Source organism: Lycium barbarum, chromosome 8 (assembly GCF_019175385.1).
Source record: "Lycium barbarum isolate Lr01 chromosome 8, ASM1917538v2, whole genome shotgun sequence".
Classification (NCBI taxonomy): domain Eukaryota; kingdom Viridiplantae; phylum Streptophyta; class Magnoliopsida; order Solanales; family Solanaceae; genus Lycium; species Lycium barbarum.
In genome coordinates, this window is record NC_083344.1 from 20,195,320 (window position 1) to 20,214,080 (window position 18,761).

General features: G+C 37.8%; 1 long non-coding RNA gene across 1 annotated transcript; it reads right to left on the bottom strand.

Annotated features, from left to right (window-relative positions):
- Positions 1 to 9,663: 9,663 nt before the first annotated feature.
- On the bottom strand, positions 9,664 to 13,811 carry LOC132606023 (uncharacterized). Its single transcript, XR_009569574.1, has 2 exons — positions 13,448 to 13,811; positions 9,664 to 13,146 (listed from the first exon to the last, which is right to left on the bottom strand). It is a non-coding gene; the product is annotated as an uncharacterized LOC132606023 (long non-coding RNA).
- Positions 13,812 to 18,761: the final 4,950 nt, after the last annotated feature.

Here is an 18,761-nt window from a genome sequence, read left to right on the forward strand (position 1 = left end):
ATTCTCCTAGTACCTGATGAACTAATAGGTCAGAATCGCCTATTACCAAAAGTTCTTTGATGTTCATATCAACTGCCATCCTAAGCCCGGTGATGCAAGCTTCGTATTCCGCCATATTGTTCGTGCAGGGAAATTTTATCTTTGCCGAGATAGGGTAGTGCTGACCTGTCTCGGAAACAAAAACTGCTCTTATTCCGACTCCTTTGAAATTTGACACTCCGTCAAAGAACATCCTCCATCCTGAGTAAGGCTCTGAAATATCTTCCCCTGTGAAGAGTACTTCCTCATCAGGAAAATAGGTTGTAAGCGGCTTGTATTCATTGTCTATAGGGTTCTCTGCAAGGTGATCCGCCAAGGCCTGTCCCTTGATGGCCTTCTGAGTTATGTACACGATGTCAAACTCACTTAACAAGATCTGCCATTTTGCTAATTTCCTGGTGGGCATCGGCTTTTGGAAGATGTATTTGAGTGGATCCATCCTTGAGATCAAGTACGTGGTGTATGCAGATAAATAGTGCCTCAACTTTTGTGCGATCCAAGTCAAAGCACAGCATGTGCGTTCCAACAAAGTGTACCTTGCCTCGTACGGTATGAATTTCTTGCTTAGGTAGTAAATGGCTTGCTCCTTTTTCCCCGTCTCATCGTGTTGTCCCAACACACATCCAAACGCACCATCTAATACAGACAAGTATAGTAATAGAGGTTTTCCCGGTTCTGGCGGAATACGGGTGGACTGGACAAGTACTCCTTGATTCTATCGAAGGCCTTCTGACATTCTTCTATCCACTCTGTGGTAGCATCTTTCTTTAGCAGTTTAAATATGGGTTCACAAATCACCGTTGACTGTGCGATGAATCGACTAATGTAATTAAGCCTTCCAAGGAAACTCATTACATCTTTCTTGCTCTTCGAGGGAGGCAAGTCTTAGATTGCCTTGATTTTTGAAGGATCCAACTCTATACCTTTTCTGCTAACAATGAATCCCAATAATTTTCCAGCAAGAACTCCAAACGCACATTTTGCTGGATTCAACTTCAAGTTGTATCTCTGCAATCGTTCAAAGAACTTCCTTAGGTCAGCAAAATGATCTGAACTCCTTCGAGATTTGCTAATGACATCGTCCACGTAGATTTCAATCTCCTTATGAATCATATCATGGAACAAAGTAGTCATGGCCCTCATGTAAGTCACACCAGCATTCATGAGGCCAAATGGCATTACTCGGTAGCAGTACACTCCCCATGGAGTGGTAAACGCTGTCTTTTCTGCATCATCCTCATGCATCAAAATCTGATGATATCCTGCAAATAAATCGACAAATGATTGCAACTCATGCTTTGCACAGTTATCGATGAGTATGTGGATGTTTGGAAGGGGGAAGTCATCCTTAGGACTAGCTTTGTTGAGATCCCGATAATCCACACATATCCTGATTTTTTCGTCCTTCTTTGGAACGGGCACAATGTTGGCCAACCAGGAAGGGTAGTTTGTAACCCTTGCGACATTTGCTTCAATCTGCTTAGTGACTTCCTCTTTGATCGTTAAACTCAAATCGGGCTTGAACTTCCTTGGCTTTTGCTTGATCAGCGGGTGGGTGGGATCAGTTGGTAGCCTATGAGAGACGATGTCGATGCTCAGCCTGGGCATGTCATCGTAGGACCAAGCAAATACGTCGACATACTGCTTAAGCAATTCCAACAATTCTTGCTTCCGTTCAGCTTCTAAGTGTATGCTGATCCGAGTTTCCTTTATTGCTTCGCCGTATCCTAAGTTAACTATCTATGCTTCATCCAAGTTTGGTTTCTTTTGATTCTCAAGTTGCTCGATCTCTTGCGGAAGATTCTCAGGCATCATGCTTTCGTCGTATTCCTCATAATCTTGTTCGCCGTTTGTACTTTGCTCAACGGTTTCGTTACATGTCATAATCATAGAATGAATATTTTTACTAGTTTGAGTGCTGAAAAAGAAAAGCGAGTATAAGTAAGATATGATATTTTAATACAAAAATATAAATGCATTTTCATTAAAGAAGCATTCAATGCTTTTAAAGAAAGAGGTGGATGACAAAAGAGCACAGGCATGATTCAAGCCATGCTATTTTGAAAACAAACTACAATTCCACACTACCAAGACTCCCGGCGAACCAAGGATAGGCTGACAGTCCAATTCTGCAAGATCTCTCCTGGTTCGGCATCACGAATAGTCGGTGTCTCGGCATCTGCTTCAGTCTCTCCAGAATACTCCTCGATCATTGTCACGAACAGGTTCTCTATTCCTTCTATGATATCTTCATCGACCTCCGACACAATCATCTGACCCTGGACAGGAATTTGCTCCGGCACAAAGATCTTCTTGGTGCCGCTAGTTTCTCCAAACATAGGATCATACCCGAGCCCAAAAGTACCCTTCTGCTGCTTCAGTTGGATTGGTTCAATTATGCCATCAGATTTTAGGCCTAACCCGGACTTTGGCTGGTAGCCGTACTTCAACATCTCTGACGCTACCATCTTTGCCGCGCTTGACATCTTCATTTCATCAGATCCCACCATCTCGTCTATTTTTACAGCTTGCATGATTTCCACAGCATGAAAGGTAGCTCTATCTAATTCTCTTATTTCTTCAATAACCGGAATAGAGCGTTCATAATAGACGGGGTGACCCAGTCCCCCCTGAACAACGATTTGCTCCCAGCCCAATTCGAATTTCAAACACTGATGCAAAGTGGAAGGAACGGCTCCAGCCATGTGGACTCATGGCCTTCCTAACAACAAGTTGTAAGTCGACGATATATCCATCACTTGAAAAAGGACCGAGAACTCCACGGGCCCGATCTACAAATGTAGACAGATTTCTCCAATGACACCTCTTTGTGTCCCGTCAAAAGCTCGAACCTTCATACGGCTTTCTTTCATTTCTCCCGTGTTCATCTTCAAACTTCTCAGGGTGTTGAGAGGGAAAATGTTACACCCTGAACCTCCATCGACAAGTACCCTAGATATAAACTTATCTTCGCACCTCACGGTGATGTGAAGTGCTTTGTTGTGTTCTGTTCCTTCTGTTGGAAGTTCATCATCGCAGAAAGAAATCTTGTTTGCTTCAACCATCTGCCCGATTGTTGTGGCCAGCATTTCACTCGTCGTCTCATTCGATATGCTTACTCCACTCAACACCTTAACTAAAGCGTCCCTATGGGCTTCAGAACTCATCAATAAGGACATGATCGATATTTGGGCAGGTGTCTTCTTCAACTGTTCCTCGACTGAATAATCTTGGGTTTGCATCTTCTTCCAGAATTCTGCTACCTCGGCATTAGTAACGTTTCTCCTTTGATGGTGCTCTTTGCCTGAACTTTCTCTGTTTAAATCCTCCGGGACATAACACATTCCTGACCTTGTCATTCCATGGGCGACTGCGGTTTCCATCAGCTTAGCCTTCCCTTTCAATTGATAGTCTCATGGGACTGCCTTAGAATCATAATCGTGTTTTTTTGCTACAACAGTGGTCACCACGGATTTTGGTTGGTATGTCCGAACAGTTACTGGCGCCTTCAACTGTACCATGATGATGGGAGTAGTTGGGGATGTTGCGACAAATGCCTCAGTGTTTCCAACGGGCACAATGATTCCCTCCAAGTCATATTCCTCATCAAATGATATCATATTAACCGCCGATTTCCATGATTTGGTAGCGGGTTGTTGTTCACATTCGGGGGCGTTGTAGTGCATTGAATTGCTCCACACTTGATTAAAGCTTCAACTTGGTTTTTCAAACCAAAGAACTCCTCGGTGTCATGTCCCTGAATTCCCGAATGATATGCGCAACGTTTGTTCCCATCAAAGTTTCGAAGAATTGGATCAGGGATTCTCCCTTCAATTGGTTGCAACAATCCTGCTGTCCTCAACCTTTCAAATAACTGGGCTAAAGGTTCGGCTATGGGGGTATAGGTTCGGGTATTTCTGACTTCGGGAGTTGGGCGAGGTCTTGGGGCATATGGTGGTCTATTTTGGTGGACGGGTGCTTGGATAGGGGTGTAAGGTATTGGAGGGTTTTGGTAAGTGGGGGCTCGTGGTAGGTTATAATGTGGTTAGGCGTTATAAGCTGGGTATAGGACATAAGGGGCATGAGCAAAAATTTGAGGGTTTGTGGGGTATCGGCGAGATGACTCTCCTCACCGGTAGTAAGGTGTGATATTGGATATGTCCTCCTTCTTCTTCTTAATTCCGCTAATGGAACCTGACTGTATGGCTTTACTTGCGGCTTGTAGCGCAGCCATTGATTGAATCCTTCCAGACTTGATTCCTTCTTCCAAAAAGTCTCCAATTTTGACCGTCTCCAATTTTGACCAAATCTGCGAACTTTTGGCCCATTGATCCCATCATCTTTTCAAAGAAGATGCCTTCCTGAGCTCGAATGAAATACTTGCTGGGCTCGCTTTCGTCCAATGGGGGCATAACTCGGGCAGCCTCAATTCTCCAACGTCTTGCGTAATCCTGGAATGATTCAGTCGCCTTCTTTTGTATGTTGCTCAGAGAAAACCTGTCTGGTGTGATCTCAGTGTTGAATCCGAAGCGATTCATGAAATCCCCGGCCATATCCTGCCAGTCGCTCCATTTGCGAGGATCTTGGCGGGTATACCAAGTGAGCGCCTCTCCTGACAAACTTCTAATAAACAATTTCATCCTCAATTTCTCGTTCCTTCCTACTCCTACTAACTTGTCGCAGTAGGCCCTCAAATGTGCATGAGCATCACCTGTCCCATAAAAAATATCGAACTTAGGAGGTTTGTACCCTACTGGCATGCCAATATCCGGGCGTATGCATAGATCATCATAATCCAAACTCTCACTTCCCCGAGTGACTCGCATGCTCCTTATTTCTTTCCTTAGATTGTGCAGCTGGCTAATGATTGATGCATCTTCTCCTATCTTGGCATCTCTCTCTATTTCTGCATACTGATCCACCTCGAACGGGACCCTGACTGTGACAGGAGCGGTAAAGGTTGGAGCCCCAGCCGCATATACCGGTGGCACACATTGCTCGTGGGAAGTGTCAACGTGTGCCCCTGGTATGTGTTTCACGGTGGGGTAAGTAGGTGCAGTAGTAGTTTGGGTTGATAGTGGGTTTTGTGAAGTATAGGTGTAGTCGGGGATGTAAGGGGTTTGTTTAGGCAGATTTGGTACATTCACTGGAGTGACTGGAGCTAGGTTGGAACAAGAAAGGGGTACTGGACGTAGGCATGTGGATGGAGGGAAGTGTTCTGGAATAGGCGAATCCAAGGATGGAAAGTGAGGTGGGTTTGGGAAAGCAGTCACAGTGAGATGGGTCAGGTCCCGAACTTGGCGCAGCTCTCCTCTTAGTTAGTCAAGCTGTAGCTTTAGCAAAGTGATCTCTTCTTCATCATTCAGATTAATCCTCTCCCTTGAGCTCCCTGGATTTTCATTCGTTATGGCAAGGTTAGCCGTTGGGTTGACTTCGTTAGTGATACTCATTTTTCCCTTAGACCTCAAATTGTAGTGTGATTCGGCCAGTTTAAAGATCAACACAAATCAACCTCTGTTGGGGGGGGGGGATAAAACTAAAATAAAGACAATTGGAAAACAAAAGTTAGTCCGGGAAGCTTTAGAAAGAGTATAGTAACACATTTGATCACATAATTATGTCAAGTCGACGTGCAAACAAGCGTGTCCTAATTGTGGAGCCTTTTTGCCAGAAGTAAGCCTACGTTGCACACAAGTTGATGATGATGATCCTTTTTTGACACATTCTGTGATTTTTTAGAACAAACATAACTTCCATTCCAACAAAAGGTACCTCGAGAGCTTACAAGGATAGGCCTATGGCAGCCTGAAATGATAAAACACAAAAGGGGATGGCCATAAAGGTATACAAAAGGAATGGGTCGACGGAAATTTGAAATGGAAATGCAAAGGGTGGCCACGAGGGTGTACAAAGGGATTGGGCCATACGGCACTCTTTTGGAATGTAAAGAAAACAAAAGGGGAAAAGAAAATAGTCTAGGGCCATGTCGGGCCGTCATTGTCATCCCCATCATATGCTGGATCATAATCAGGCCCTGGGTCGTACTCAGGTTCTTCCTCTGGGTCTGTCTCTATCTCCCATCCTGCCTCTGGGTCATACTCAGGTCCCTCCTCTATACCATGTACTGTAGGCCTGCACTCGGACTGCACCTCCGGTTCCTCCTCTAAATATCCTGCTGGAGTATACTCAGGTGATTTCTCCAGCTCTACCTCCATTACAAGATTACGCTCTGATTCCCACTCTGGATCTTCTTCCGGATCCTCTTCCATTGGTTCATCTGGCTCTGTCGGGTCTTCTTCGGGATCCTCTTCCATCTCTTCTTCCGGCTCCACCGGATCTTCCTCTTCTACCAGTTGTATCAGATGGTTTACTGAACCCGGAACTACCTGCCTGTACATATTATTATTGACGTTCATGAAAGGCAATATCTCAACTGTAAGCCAAGCGGCTACATCATCGTCCGTGAGCCCATCGAATCCGTCCTCGGTTGGCAAAAAGTTCCAGGCTTTTCACATTATACCAGGCGTAATACTCGGGTGTGCACCAACTCTCGTCACCCATACCAATTGTGATCATGTTCAACCATTCTCTTTGTAGAATTCTCACTTGTGCTACTGGAACCACCCTATCATAGTTATCTTCATGCAGTGCCATATGGGAACAGACTGGGACATCTTGTGTAACTCCAAACTGCCTCAGGACTCTAAGAGGCGCATACGGTTGAATCCCGTCCAACCCGATCAACTCAACGAAGTACAGATTCGCAGTTCTTACCAAAGGTCTCCCCGACAGCCAGGGGTATTTCCACTGAATAGCATCTCCCGTGAGCTGAACCAAGAATGCGCGCCACTCCTCTTCTCCTATAGGTTCAGGCCAGTACCTCATTCTTTCCGTATGGCTCTAAATTCTGCTGCGAGTATCTATGCAGTAATACATGATGGGGGGCGAGTATAGAAGTGTTTCGTGGCCCATAACTGCAACAAGAGATTACACCCCTCGAAAAAGTTATGCCCTCTTGAACAAGCCGATAGAGCTCGGAGCATCTCCGCGAGGATCATAGGGACCAATGTCAATTCATCCGGTCCAGAGAAGATATTCATAACAAGTGGCAAAAGGTTAATATTGATTCGGTAGGCTCTCTTTAGGAAGACTAAGACTCCCAACAAGGCTATGGCGAAGACTCGTGGCCGCATTTTCTCCCGCCTTCCGCAGTCACACGCAAAACTCATCCCGGTATCGATCAAAGCTTTCTCGGCGCCCAAATCTCTGAAAAAGGAAGTCAAACTTCACTCGATCATTTTCCACGCTCCTCAAGACCGGGTAGACATTAAATCCCAAAATGCGCAAGAATTTCTCTCCCGATATGAAGGATGGTAACATTGGCATTCTTCCCTCAAATAGCAAGTTGGTGAATCCATAAACTTCCTCTAAAGTAGGGGTTATCTCAAAATCCAAAAAATTGAAGGTTACACTGGCGGGATCCCAAAATTCTATCAGCAGCTTGGTGAGAGTTTTGTTAGCTTGGATACCCATTAGTGACATTAACGACCCCAGATGTTGTCTGATTTCCTCTCCGTTTGCCACTTTTATGTTCCTCCACCAAGTTTGCAGGTCGTGAGGAGATGAGACTATCATTTGGATGTTTGGTAGGTTTTGGTTAATTTCCATCTGAAAAAGAAATGTAAAGGTTATGATAAGTATTGTTTGTTAAGAAAAAATTGTCTTGTGTCTCTTAAGGATCATTTCATCAATTCACATAAAGGGTTATGTCATTTAGGTTTCAAACCTTTGACAAAAGGGTGGATTCCTAATTTGCAGCGACAATACCTTGGATTGTCCTGCCTAAGGTGTATGCAGCATGACATATTTTTTCTAGAATAAGATTTTTTCCTAAGAATTTCGGAGTGGGACTGAATGTCTGCGAGAAGGTACGTAATAAACTACCGTACCGACTCTGAAACTAGAGAATCCAAAGAAGGGGTGGAGGTGTGTCAGACAACACCTCGCGTAAACCATAGTGTAAGTGTACGGCCACAGACTCGATAGAAAGTGCAATGACATTATAAGGAAAGCAGTAACAAATAGTGTTTTCTCAAACAAATAAGGAGCACAAGTTTGGCTTTGGCTTGCGTCCTTTGAAATATATTAATGTAGCAACTAATAAATAACAGGTGGTAAAATAAATAAACAAACATCCCTTGAGTATCTACTTCTTAAACTAAGTCTACTAAAGTCAAAACCTAAGGTATGTTCCCCAGTGGAGTCGTCATTCTGTCATGCCTTATTTTTAACGGATTAAAACTAGTTCACAACTTATGACTATGTTTCCTCTGGTTTTGCAAATTTTCAGAGTCAACACCTAATTTTAGGAAATATTAGGAAACCATTTGTAAAAAGAGTAAACTCCATTTTTAGTCTTTGAAACCTGTGAGATTCTAGGTAAGAGTTTTATTTACTCCTAGGGGAAGGTGTTAAGCATCCCTCAGAGCCTATCCGAAGACAGTCTTTAAACTTAGCTTAATTAACAAGAGGGGGATTATTTAATTATTATTACCTATTTAAAGAATTGCGAGAAAGAAACTACTCTCTCAAAACTATTTGTATAAAAGGGGGTTTTGAAGTAATTATAACTATATGAGTAAATGCATATATATAAAGGAAGTAGTTAATTGCTAATGTATGTGTGAGAAAAATATGTACGGCATTTATTTTATATAAGAATAGTATGTATAATATAGAATAAGAAGATATATTTTTTATAAGAAAATAACGTATATATGTGATATGTATATCATGGGTAACTAAAACATAGTTATTGATGACATGATAGTACTATAAAGATGCATATAATGTAAAGACGGCCGAGAGAATTAATGGAAATAAGGTAGTATATGTATGGTACGTGTTTTAAAAAAAATAGTAGTATGTAGACATACTCATTGTAAAATTATATGTACTAGGGATGTATATCATTTATAAAAAGAGTACATATGTATTTTTTAGAAGATGAGGTACAATAAAATTGTTGCATACAATGTATACTAGAGATAAGTATTTATAATATAACGTACATACACATGCATGTGATGAGAAAATGATCAAAGGTTTTTAAAGTAAGAATAGTATATATATATACATGAAAAATAAGATCTTTGTATATAAAGTAGAGTATATACCTTGTAGTTCTCGAAAATATTTAAGCCACTATACTTGAGCCCTAATAGGGATCCTTGTATCATATTTTAGCTTGCTCAAAGTTTTAATACAAAATGAATTTTGAAAAAAAAATAAAGATGTGTTTGGACTTTTATCTTTAAACATTTGGGCACGGATCCATTAAAGTGCAAAAACTCACTTTTTAATTACTGTTTTACAGAAATTTAGAGCCATTGAAATCCTCATTTTTAATCCTCCAAAACTGGCATTTTTTCTTACTTCTAAAAATCCATGTGTGAGCCTTTGCGTATTCTACACCTAACTCTTACTTGAAACACTTGGAAAACATTGTTAGCAAATTCTTATTTGAAAAAGAAATCTCCAGTTTCAATCTTTAAAAAAAAAATACCAATTTTCCTTGCATCTTAGTCATTTCTCACGGGTAACGCTCGCAAGCAAGAACAGAGAGGCTACAAACACAAGCTTATAAATACAAACCACAAAAACGTTAGTCAAGAGTTGTAAACAAACATGTGCGTATAATATAAAGACACAATAATTTTGAAGAAAGGAGAAGGGATATGGACTCGAGACACGAATGAAATGGGACTGCTAGCTCGAACAAAACCGCAGCTACTGTTTACTCCTAATTCCGGGCTGAACTTGGAGTTGCCATAACTCCAATATTGTCCCATGTGCGTTCATGCAAAAGAAAGGAAGAAAAGGAATTAGAAGCAGTCTCAATAACAGAAATATAGCAAGTAAGAAATGCAATATATACAGCTAGTTAATTCCAAAACACGTCTTCTAATCCAAAAGAATAGGATGACAGTTAGCCAAGGATAACAAGTAGTAAGAGAAACTACCAGCATTGGTTTATCTTCCATTTCATCCCAAAAGACAAGGTGTTACTAGCCTTAAGTTCTAGATTTTAAGCAATGGTTTTTCATACAGCAATTTTGATCTATAACAATCTCAAAGATTACAACTAAAGTCAGAACAAAATGAAGTTTAGCTTACCACTAATCCTTCCAAGTTTTAAAGACCAAAGGTATTTCAAAAATGTCATCCAACAGCAAATTAGAGGAAAGAACATGTTCGAACAATATTAAGATTGCATTACTCGGATAGGATCGATACTTGGAGATGAGTCGTAGTTAAAAGAAAGATCTAATTGATCCCTTAAGCCACTAGATTAAATAGAAACAGGAAACACATGAGCTCATTCAAACGCCAACCACACCAAACAAAACTATAATTTCTCTGGAAATTGAAATATGGGAATCCCATCTCCTCTTAATCAAGTGTTTAGGCTGAACTAAATTATTAACCTGCTCATTATATATTTTAAGATTAGAGAACTTATACTAGTTCTCTTATATTAATCTAAAGGCAGTTACCACATTATCCCATATATCACACCTAAAGCAAGGAGATGTTGACAACATGATTACTTGGAATCCTTCAAAACTATTAAACTTGATTCTCATTCAAACACCAACTTCAAATGACTATGTAGGATATTCAAAAGGAAACTCGGAACTGTTCTTTCTTAGAAATCCATATTGCTTAATTGGAAGACGCAGACATACTTAAAACAAACTCATACTCATGGCTGGAAATTACGACTCTAACAGTGACACACATCAAATATCATTTACTAAAACAGCATTTTATCTAATTCTTCAAAGACATGCTTAACTGCGACATCTTTACGAGCTTTAAACACAGTAGCTGTAATAAGGATGCCTCAAATTCACAATATTTGTACTAGAATGGCGCTAAAGCACTCATACTAACCAAAATAAAGCTAAATCATACTACGAAATCGAATCAACTAACTTATGCTGAACTTACACAATTAACGCTCAACTAATCACGCTGGTATTAAACAAAGCAGAAAATGAAACTATAAATTCCAAACAAAGAGAATAATAACAGAAAAAATGAAAATACTAACAGACTATATCGAAACAGAACTGGAATTTAAAAAAAAATAACCAAAACTAGATGAAAATAAAAATGAGAAAGGGAGAAGGATGGAGGCGACGAGGGTTGACGACGAACAACCTTTCACTCGAATCAATTTCCGACGAACGGAAACGACTTCCAAAAATTAAACATGAGCGAGCACTTCCTCAAAACTCACGGCTTAGCCGGGTTTCTTAGTGTTCTCACTCTTGGGGTTGTGAAAAAAAACCAATTTTTGGTCTTCAGAGCTTCTTAATAATTACACTGCTTCTAAAAATAGAAAAAGATAGACAAAAGTACACCTGAACATGTTATTAATCATACAAGAAACAAAGACGGCCGTTAAGCCCAACCGTGTACTTAGCCATCATGAGGGCATGCATTCGTCCAACCTTAAGTAGTTGACCACTTTCTGGTGAGATTTTTTTTTTTCTTTATTTTCTTATTTTGGAAGTAACAAAACTATTCCTAATCTTGGTTATTTAATTGAACTACATGGTTAAGAATCTCACATAGGACACATAGCCCATTAACTTTATGTGCATATAAAGAAAATGATCAATATATCCAACTAATTTGTAACCAGCAAGCTGGAAAGCTTGCGCGAAGACAACCATGGCAAAATATTTGTAACTTAATAACTGAACGTTAAAATCACTTTTGTTTTGGTAAAGATTTGATGAAAAAGGATCCCAACAGGACAATTGCGTGGAACATGAAAGTTAGCCCAGCGACGAAGCTATTCACATGTTCGACGGATTTAATTTTCACTAACCAATAACTTTTCCTTTAATCAAGACAAGTAACTTTTTTGGCTAATCAAAATAGTAATTTTTTTTTCAAACATCTAGAGCTAGCTCAAACTGATTTTTTTTTTTGGCAAAATTTACATGAAAGCAGCCACTTCATCTCAACACATAAAGAATTCTCCAAAAAATAAAGCTACAACTTAAGCGAGCAACATATAAGGGGAAGACTCTGTACCAATAAGACTAAGTCAAAGTAACATTTTTTCTTATGAAAATAATATACTTGATCAAATAACTTAAAAAAGAAAACCTGCACTTCGATAATTTTAGCACACTATACAAGTTCATTATTAACCATTTATGGGTATATCGGAGAAGCAAAGTAGTCATTGGACTCAAGCCATCTTTTCAAATCTCATGGATGGATAGAAGAGAGACATAAAACGGTTTACTTTATTAAATTCATGCCCAAAATCTTACGAGTGCAAACCCCTTTTTACTAGTGGCTTAAAAAATAAGAAGTTTGCCAGAAAAAAAAAAGTTTCTGAATTTTTGGAGTAAGACATTAGCTAGTCCTGCCACTTAAACTTCTAATGTGCAGCTAAGGTATCTAACAAAGGAACAAGGCATAATCACATTACTTCAGAAAAATCAGACACTAACTCATTAGCTTTGGACATGAGTACATGCAAGATACTAATCTGGACAAAAGATGCAGTCCACTTAGACCTGATTTCTAAAACAGTCTCAATCCTAAACATTGATGAAGAATCGCTGCTGCTTATATTTTTTTTTATTGCTGTGGCAAACAACCTTCCAAAATCTATATTCTACCATTTATATGACCATACGTTGACTCTCTAACAGAAACATGATCCCACAATATTTTGAAATGAATACCACTACACATAGTCGACAAAGTAGTTAGTAATTCCTTCAAGCGTAGGCAATTTCCTTAACCATTTTTTAGGCTAGAATTTAGAACAAACATGGCCATATACAGGTTCGGCTCCACAGAATCAACAACCAACCACAACTATTGTCTGATCGCATATCAGTCCACTGAACTAAACAAACGACACTGGATACTTGAACAACTACATTTCTACTTCTATGAAATTAAAGGCAAAGAAAAGACGAGTGTGATTACCTTCTTCGAGATAGCGAACTGAGGCTAATGTCGTCATCGAGTCTCCGAATCCGCTTCAAGCAATCCTTGCTCAGCCGAGAACTAAAGGAAGGAATTTCGACAATCAAAAACTTAGAGTGAAAAAAATAAGATTTTCTGAGAATTCGAGTTTTTTAGCAAAAGGAATTTATGAGAGGGGAAAGTTTATGAAAATAAAAGGGATTTTTTGTGGTTGTTCAACCTATCTTTAACAACCCGTAGAGGAGCTATATTTATAGCTGAAAAATGCGAACTCCAGTTCAACATTGACAACCACACAAAAAATAAAAAAGGGGGGGGGGGGGGAATCGTCTGAAATAAAATTCAAACAAAAAAAATCATGAATGGAAGAGAAAGAAATCACCTTTTCAGAGATGATTTGAAATCTAGAGGTTCATTGGGGCTCCGAATTTAGAGATCCCTAAATGGTTTTTGGATCTGATGGCTGATTCCTTTATTACCCATTGAATTTAAGGCAAAGTAATCTTCAATCTGACAGATCTTCGAGTTTTCCTTTTCGCAGTCATCAACAGAGTTGTGACAGCTCTCAAACGTAGGGAAAAAGGTGATAGATGAGGTGGTGCATGTGAGGCAGCGGCGTCGGTGATGGCTTTAACCGGCTGTCCTAAGGGTGTGGTGGCGGTGAAGCGATGGAAGTGACGTGATGGGGGGTGGGGTGGGTGGTGACGGCTAGGTTTCATTTTTGGGAGAGAAAGGGGCTGGTTTGATTAGTTTAGTTAGAATGAAAATGGGTTGAAGACTTAGTTTGGGGATATAGTGTTTATTGGGCTGGGTTGGGTCAAGGAGATGTTGGGCTGGGGATATTTTGGGCTGCTGATTTGGTTTAAAGGGAGATGGCCCAATATCTTTAGGTAGATGAATTATTTCCTAATCCCTTTTTACTTCTATCAATTAATTAAAATATGCTTCTTTGTCCTAATTAATTCCCAAAAATATACACCTATACAAATTACAATACAAGTAATTTAATATAGGTAATTAGTTTACAAAATAGAGTAAAAGACGATTAATACGGTAATAAGTAGGATTAAAGGAAAAATGTAACACCAATATTGATATAAAAATATCAACATTATTTTCGAATCATTTTAATTATAAAGTATGATGTTTAGTAATTTTAATTATAAAATATGACGTTTGGTAATTTTTAAGAAACAATAAAAAATGATCTTAAATTAGAGAAATAACATCTCGAAAATTAGTGTAGTAATGAAAGAAAATATTCCAAACTCATTTTGGGGTATTTTCAGGACTTGAGAAGCATAGTGAAATTAATTAAACGAAAAAGGAGAGCCAAAATTGGGTGTCAACAGGTACAGGATAGAAACCCAAAAAACAGGAAAAATAAGATATGAGGTTTGACAGTTTTTGAAAAGTAGACCTTCAGAACAAAAAGTAAATTTGACTTTAAAAAATAATATTAGAACCTAAAAATAATTAATTAAAAAGTTTGACATTTTATTGGAAAGGTTTGTAAGGACTATAAAAGCCCCTTAGTTGTCCCTTATATATAGCAGTAATGATGAAATCTAATTAATACAAAATAGTAGGATAAAATAACAATTAAAAAATTGGTTAGATAGATAGAATCATATCAGAGATTAAGGTTGACATAGTCTAATTTATTTGCAATATTTGAATTAAAAAGAAGAAGAAAAGGATGAAAACACTTGACACAACATATAAAGTTGTATAAAATACAAATAAAATTACTCTTCTTTCTACAAAAGAATATTAGTATTGAAAAGGGAAACTAAACATCTAATATATTTTGAATATTGAAGTTCTGGTCTTTCAGGATTGATAAATTAAAAACAAGCGTTAATCAAGCATGATGATTTGTCAAAAGAAAAAGGCATAGGTATTCTTTAAATTTGTCCCATATTTATTTTTCTTTTTGGTTCTCAAAAAGAGTGTTTCTTTATATATTAGTAAGTTTTTCAATTCCAACATTATACATGACAACTTTAAGGCTACAAGAAGGACTACACACATCTTTAATTTAAGATCATAAGATTCAAAAGCCTCATTTTATTTGTTAAAATTTGTATCCAGTCAAACTAAGACACTTAAAAAAGAAAGAAGAAAGTAGTAAACTTATTGTTTCAATTTTGATATGTCTGTATTTCGCAACGTATGTTATATATTCACTATTCAAAAGTGATTAAAATCTCTACATTTAAACACATACATGAATTGTTTACTTTCCAATTTGGCATCAAATTTTGAACATTTTATTTAATTTTACAATACTCATCCATCATGCACGGGCCATTCACCCCCGTCTTTTGATAAATGTTAGAATATTATATGATTAAAAAGGAAAAATTTCCTATACATATAATACTATAACATTGTTTACCTATAGTACCATCAAAATTGTTTTTTTTACGGAAAATACCAACAATTTGATTAGCAACAATGTAGGATACAATTTTACCGTTAATAGAATCTCTCTTTCAATGTATTACTTTTAAGGATTCATAATTCTCCTTCTAATAAGAAAAATTAGAGGAAGAATTACCATAAGAGCAAAAATATAAATCATACAATTTCAATATCTGAGAAATACAATATAAACATAAAACACGTATACTCTTTTGTATAGAAATAAAAAAAAGTACACTCTAATGTAAAAAAAAAATGAACCTGTAATTAATATATAAAAAATACAATAATAATACAAACACATATATACTCCCAAAAATGAGGTAAAAAACTTTGTAAGTTGTATCTGTAGTTACAGAGAATACGTAACAATATATATATATATATCCCAAAAAATTACTTTATTATCAATAATACAAAAAACATACAGTAAAAATATAAAATCAAATGTGAAAAAAATGAACATATAACTAATATATTCACAAAAAATACAGTAATAATACAAGTACATATATATCCCCCCAAAAAAAGAGATAAATAACTTGTATCAATAGCTACAACATAAAATACATTAAAAAATACAAGGGTAAATATAGAATACGCAACAATATATATATATCCCAAAAAATTACTTTATTATGAATAATACAAAAAGCATACAGTAAAACTACAAAATCAAATGTGAAGAAAATGAACATATAACTAATATATTCACAAAAAAATACAGTAATAATACAAGTACATATATATCCCCCCCCCCAACCCCCCCCCCCCCCCCCCCCAAAAAAAAAAAAGAGATAAAGAACTTGTATCAATAGCTACAACATAAAATACAAAACCAAAAATCTATATATTCTAATGCCAAAGAAATGAACCTATTATAGATATATACAAAAAGATAAGAGTAAAAATACAAAATCAAATGTGAAAAAAATGAACCTATGATTAAATATGTACAAAAAATATAGTAATAATACAAATAGAATAATTTTGGGAGAAAAGGGAAGTTAGAAAAGGAAATCACAAGAATTCTGGGAAACGATGTAAGTTGCAAAAAGAGAGAAACGGGGAAAGTTGGGGTCGTGTTATAGTGTAATTAATGGGGCATTAACAGGGAAAGTAAATACAATAGATATAGCAGTAAATATATTTCCATTTAATTAGGCTAAAAAGGTGGGGATGGGCATTTCAACCTTTGCGAACATTAGTAAATTATTGGTTATTGGTAATATTAGTAAATTGTTACACCTCGCATTTTGTACGTTGAGTTTCGCCGAGTACTAGTTGTCCTAGTCTTGGGAAGTAGGACAAAAAAAAATTTGAGTTCATGAGGATAGATATGTCCATCTTGGGTATATAAGAGAGTAAAACCATGTTTAGTAAGCTTCGGGAAGGTTTAAGACTTGTCGGATTATCAGAGTTGAGCCTAGAAACTTCCAAAACTCTCTCTACAAGTGCTCATATGATCTAAGACCAGAATCAAGGGCAAACCAAGTGATTTTAACATGAAGAATTCCATGATCATCACTAGATTGTTCTTCCTCTTGTGGTATTGAATTTGGAGACTTCTTGGAGGTGAAGGAATTTCAAAATTAGAATGATTCTTGTGATATCCTGTGCTTTGATTATCCTGTGTTATCTGTGTCGCTTGCATTATTTTATTTTCATATTGCTTTGAATCTCTTATCCGAATCTCTTAACCTTATCTGACTTCTTTTTATGCTTTTATTGAGCAAAGGGTCTTTCGGAAACAGTCGTCCTACCTTGGTAGGAGTAAGGTCTGCGTACACTCTACCCTCCCAGACCCCATGATGTGGGATTTCACTGGGTTGTTGTTGTTGTTGTTGCTGTTGTTGTTGTTGTAATGATTCTTGTGATTGAAGGTAAGATTATCACTCCATCTTCATGTTCATAGTATTATTTGGCATTTATATAACTTATGGGAAGGAGAAATTGTGAAAGTATGGTTTAAGTTGTGCTAGAACTTGTTCTTAGCTATGTTTGAGTTATGAATTGTTCTAGGCTTGATGTGGTTGTGATGTTGTCGGGCTGGCTTGTGCAAATAAAGTTGTTATATGAAGTTGTTGGGACGTTAAGTGAGTTATGAAGATGAAAAGGGAACTAGTGAAGGATTGATGGTACCGAAATATGTATAGGATTGAGGAAGACAAGCTACATGAATCTAATGCACATAAGGTGTTCGACAAAATATCTAACTGAGTCCTCTTATAAGTTATGAACCCGTCGTTGATACGAATACTTTATTTACTGTAGAAACCATTCATAGAGCGTACGAGGACTCGTGAGATCCGTATACTAAGGAGATAAGGTATGTTAAAGTTATTCTTTCTTTCATTTTGGCATGATCCTATGATGTGAACAAACAAACGAGTAAGCAAGCTTCCATATTACTCTACTTTTACAAGTGTTAGGAGTACTTCAATCTTTGATGTTCCTGTACCCCGTTTATGCTTGTTCCTTCTGTTCATGGGTCCAGTTCTATGTATAGAGTTATTCATGCATTACATTCATTCATATATATGCATATTGACCCGTGACTAGAAGGCGTTATATACGCGTATATTATATGTATATGAGGTATGAGGGGAAAGAGATAGGCGTTATATACGCATTACCACCTGATCAGCTGGTGCACAGTAATGATGATATATGGATCGGGCTGCACATTCCGCAGCAAGGTATATTATGATGATGATGATGGCCGCAGAGAGGCCAATGGGATATGAGATATGGATTGGGCTGAACGTTCCTCAGCACTATGACCTACATGTATATACATAATTTTCATGGAGAGCATGCATATCATACGCCCTCAGAGGCATTTTCAGTTACACAGATTTATACGAATATTTTCAGATGTTCGGTCATGCAGAGGCATTCAGACAGTCAGTTCGGCTTATAAGTTTCAGATTCCTTTCATGATTCTTATGTATATGTTACTCTTATGCCTTACATATTCAGTACATTATTCGTATTGACTCCCCTATTGCTCTGGGGGGGGGGGGTTGTATTTCATGCCCGCAGGTCTCGCGTTATCTTATGTTATGTTTTCCAGTAGAGGCTTGTAGACAGTTATGTACAGTCAAGCGATGTCCATACTTGAAGTTTCATAGTTTGTCACACAGATGATTACGATAGCCTTATCGGCTCATGCAATATGTCCAACATATTTATATAGATGGGTCTTTCAAATTAATTGATACATGCATGTTTCCTTATGAGTTCATAGAGAATCACATGATGGCTCT